General features: G+C 32.9%; 1 pseudogene; it reads right to left on the minus strand.

Annotated features, from left to right (window-relative positions):
- Window positions 1-3,125: 3,125 nt before the first annotated feature.
- LOC114902265 lies at window positions 3,126-3,236 on the minus strand (annotated as a pseudogene).
- Window positions 3,237-5,158: the final 1,922 nt, after the last annotated feature.

A 5,158-nucleotide genomic window follows, 5' to 3' on the forward strand; every position in this document is an offset into this window, starting at 1 on the left:
CTTTCTGTTTTTGTGCCAGTACCATACTGTCTTGATTACTGTAGCTTTGTAGTATAGTCTGAAGTCAGGGAGCCTGATTCCTCCAGCTCCATTTTTTGTTCTCAAGATTGCTTTGGCTATTCGGGGTCTTTTGTGTTTCCATACAAATTGCGAAATTTTTTGTTCTAGTTCTGTGAAAAATGCCAGTGGTAGTTTGATAGGGATTGCATTGAATCTGTAGATTGCTTTGGGTAGTAGAGTCATTTTCACAATGTTGATTCTTCCCATCCAAGAACATGGTATATCTCTCCATCTATTTGTATCATCTTTAATTTCTTTCATCAGTGTCTTATAATTTTCTGCATACAGGTCTTTTGTCTCCTTAGGTAGGTTTATTCCTAGATATTTTATTCTTTTTGTTGCAATGGTAAATGGGAGTGTTTTCTTGATTTCACTTTCAGATTTTTCATCATTAGTATATAGGAATGCCAGAGATTTCTGTGCATTAATTTTGTATCCTGCTACTTTACCAAATTCATTGATTAGCTCTAGTAGTTTTCTGGTAGCATCTTTAGGATTCTCTATGTATAGTATCATGTCATCTGCAAACAGTGACAGCTTTACTTCTTCTTTTCCGATTTGGATTCCTTTTATTTCCTTTTCTTCTCTGATTGCTGTGGCTAAAACTTCCAAAACTAGAGCATTCAGTTTTAAGTAGATGATTAATGTAGAGTCTATTTAAAATGATGGATTAGGGTGCTCTATAATGATAGTCTTTTATCACCATGATTTATCACGTTTTTCCACTAATATAGTCAACCTTATAAAATTTATACCTTTTGGACAAAGTATACATTTTTATCATTTTCAAATGAGAAAATCATCATTTTAAAATTAAGTGTATGTTTTAGGCTATGAAAAAAACTACAGTGCCCGCCTTGAATAGAATTGAATCATTCAATTGCTTTCCTTTTAATCTTCTCACTTACCTTGAGATTTCAGTAAAAAATGAAAGGGTTTATGATTAATTTTCAGTATACATATAGAAATTTTTAATTTAAAATTATTGTGGTCTTTCCTATTTTGTCTAAAATGTCTTTTAAAATTAGAATAAATATTCTCTATTCTAATAGTGAATTATCTAATGATTTAACATTTTAGAAGGATTTTTAAACTTACATTAACTATAACCAGTATTCTCTCTGGATGTACTTGATAGGAGAAAAGAAAAAACTTAAATTTGAAAACAGTTTGAGTTGCTTTCCCTCCAGAACCTGCACCTTTTCTGAATTTTAGTTCTTTTTATTGGGAAGTATTTCACATCTTCTTGGGATATTGATGCACTATTTATTGACATGAATGTCAAAGTGCCTAACTTCCTTAAAAAAAGACATACTAAAACAGTAATTGAGCATTAGCTTAACACCCTGGATATATTAATGTTTCTTTTTACAAAACGAACCTCTTTATGGAGTTAGACTTGAGGAGGAAGGAAAAATGGCATAGTCAGAAATGTCTTGGTTACTTTATCTTCCAGACATGATGAAGTAATGGATACTCAAGGGCATGGAAAAGTAGAGTTCAGTTAGAGCATCGAAGTGTCACTGATATTAGGAGTTTAAGTTAACAGCTGATAAGGCAGCTAGAATTTACAGGGAAGAATAACAGAAAGGACATAGCCATAGAAGAATCTTTAGAAATCTTCACAGAGTCCCCATATGTCATTGGCTGAATACTAATCTATTCATGTTCTGGTTAAGGCTCCACCAGACCTTGTAAGAACAGCTTTTAGGGAGCTATGAGCTGCACAGAGATGTTGGAGGTCACAGAATGCTAAAAAATGTAGGAGTTCCAACAAGCTAGTTCACAGTGTTTCACAACTCAGAAAGACAACAATTAGAATAATGACTACTCTAGGCCTGCCCTTAAAAAGCTTAAAAACAAGACTTGAGAGGATTAACTTGCCACACCAATAAACTAACTACCTGCCAAAACAGAACCCAATACAATCTAAAGTAAGACAGTACAATCTAAATTCTCCAAATGTTACATATTGAGTACAGAGTACAGTTTTTTAATAATCTGTATGGTAATGCCAAAATATGGAAATATTTGTGTTTTTATAATTATGTATGCAAATGTATATAAATACACATTTATGGGATTTTCTTATCTTTTGCTTTAAAATAGAATTATGTTATACATGCTGCTTTATATCTGTTTTATTCATTGGATATACCCCCACAGAATCCCTTTCAAGTCCACTAATGAAACTACATTTAACTCCTTTTTACTGGCTGCATAATATTCCACTGTGTTGTTATACCAAATTAGGGCAATAACTGTCTGTTTCCAGATTTTTGCCACCACAATGTTTAATGCTTCACTATGTATCATTATATCCATCTATATATATATGTATGTAATAATATAATGATTATATATACACACATATATAATGATATATAAAATAATATTTATATATTATTATTCATATAATGTAAATTATTCCAAAACTCAATAGTTAAATTCAATACAATTTCAATTAGAATTCCAACAGTGCTTTTCTGAATAGGAAAAAAAATGTTCATTTGTTCCACTGTATTTGTTGAATACACATGCCATACCTGGCATTATTCTTGTCCTTAAGCTTGCAGAGGAAACAAAGCGTACACCCTCATGGTGTTTATTGTCTGTGAGAGGAGAAATTCATTTTAAAACTACAAAATGTAAGGTCAGGTAGGGGTAAGTGATATGAGGAAGAAAAGGTGCTGAAAAGTATTAGATTTTATTCCATACATGGCGTTCTGGAACCATCTCTCTGAGGAAGTGACACCTAAATCAAGACATGAGTGAAGTATGTAAGTACTAAATAAAAGCTCCGTAAATACATGGAGGAAAAGAATTATAAGCAGTTAGTGCCAATACCTGAGGTAAAAAACAAAACAAAACAAAACAAAACTGTGTGTTTTAAGAACAGCAAGGAGGTCACGGTAGTTAAAGCAGAATCAGAAAAGCACTGTCAGAATTTAATTGAAATTGTGTTGAATTTAACTATTGAGTTTTGGAATAATTTACATTATATGATTTTAAGTTTTCACATTCATGGAATGTTTTTTCATTTGTTGACACCTTTTTTTTTTTCATAGTAGTTTTTACTTTTATAAATGTCCAGGACTCTGTAAATGTATTTCTATTAGCAATAATCACGCCTCGGATAAACCTCATTGGCTACAATACTGCCACTGCGCAAAGCTGTAAATGTATTTCTAACTACATCATAATTTATGCTCTCGGTGTGATGGACTATTTTTCTCATCTTTATTTTATATCCAGTCACTTAATAAAATACTTAAGTTTAATAAATTCTAATTATCTTGGGAATTTTTAAGTATAAAATCAAAACATTAGAAAAATAATTTATGTCTACTTAATGTTTATAATTGTTATCACGTTACTTTTGTTACAATATTCTAGATAATATTTAATAATGGTAACCAGACCATGTCAACCTATTCCCAAATAGATACTTTATTTTATTTTTTCTTTTATTTTATCTTTACATATTTTCTATTGCTTGAGGCATTTTTCCACTCAATATTTTAAGCTTAACCCTGGGGTTTTACAGTTACCCTCCTTTATTCCATAAATACCTAATGAAATTTTTAAATTGTGTAATTTTTTTTTAATTCCAAAAGGAGCATTACTTTGTTCCAGGTGCTGCTTTGTTCTCCCTTTGTCTCTGTCTTGTGAGGGATGTGACTTAAGCGTTCTTGTATTTTCTTTTGATGGGCACATAGATCCTTTGTTTCCTCCTTGGGACTGAGGTCTGCCTGCCAGGAAACCACATAGAGAGTCAGGCCCATGAGTGGGGCTATGCTGTGGTCGCCCCTGTGTGCTGGCAGTTTTGCAGATAGCAGGTGGATGCCTCCACAGGATGTCTCTCTGTGGGTCAGGAGCACCTGAGAGGCAGTATTTGACGCCACATCCATAGACAGAGGCCAGGAAGAACAGGCAACGTCAGATTCCTCTAGGGATGGTGGTGGTCAAGGCATTTATTATGGGTCTCTGGGGGCCGATATCACCAAATGTCTCATTTCATTTCTTTCACCAGATGCTTCTTTCATATCCTTATTCAATCTAAAGATCTGCCCTTGCAGAGGTAGCCAGAGTTGTATTCATCTAGCCCTGTTTGCCTAGTGACTCCACTAAGAGCCTGACCTGAGAATTGTAGATGGATCCCAGATTCTCTTAAAAGTAGTCTTTCCTCTACTATTATTTTAAAATACACAAGATTGTATAAAAATTTTAAGCCTCTCTAAAATTAAAAATAAGACACTTAGGTTCCAGTTTATTTACAATTACTTTATTTGACTGAAGACAAATTATAATATTCCAAATGCCCTTATTGGCACCTCATGAGTAATTTTCTTCTAAATTTAAATTCAATAGTGATTTTAAAAATGTTAAATGCAGTATATACAGAAAAAAACAGCTTAATTATTTTATATCTATATGATTGATTTATACTTTAATTTTTAAAGATGAAAAACTATATTTATATTCCTAAGGTATTAAGTTTTCAGAATACTAAGAAAAAACTTAAAAAATCAGGCAGACCCCACTAAGTTTTAAGACATAACTATAATCAAGCTACCAGATGGCATGATTACAAGAAGTAATCAAAATTTTATGAGCATGTAGTTGGAACTTTAGGAGCTGCTCTATTGCTATCATGGTGCTGGAGATTTTAGTGAACTGTTAATTATGGTTTTGAAAATAAATTAACTTTAGAGAATCATGGAATTTATCCCTGAGGGTTAAAGCTTAGTCTCATAGTAGAGTAAAGCTTTAAAGTGTCATTCTGTATGATATCAATAATGTCTTTATTTAAGAAAAAGGAGTAATATAAAGAATTTAATGCCTCAGTATGAACTAAGAAATCATCTGTTTTTAAAATGGCGCTCTGGTCCCTAGATGCTTGTTGTGTCATGATATATGATTGTCTCACTGTTAATTAGGATGGCATTTAAAGGATATGGGGCTGAAGAAATGAGTCATGTCCTATGTGGGGACTCATTGTCCCTGGGCCATCCTTCCCTCCTCAGAGGAGCCCTATTATTTTATCCAGTTCTATGCATGGCCTCAGGCAGTCTGGCAGATACTGAACTGAGAGTCA

This window comes from Monodon monoceros, unplaced genomic scaffold (genome assembly GCF_005190385.1).
Source record: "Monodon monoceros isolate NGI ecotype Baffin Bay Population unplaced genomic scaffold, NGI_Narwhal_1 Super_Scaffold_1, whole genome shotgun sequence".
Classification (NCBI taxonomy): domain Eukaryota; kingdom Metazoa; phylum Chordata; class Mammalia; order Artiodactyla; family Monodontidae; genus Monodon; species Monodon monoceros.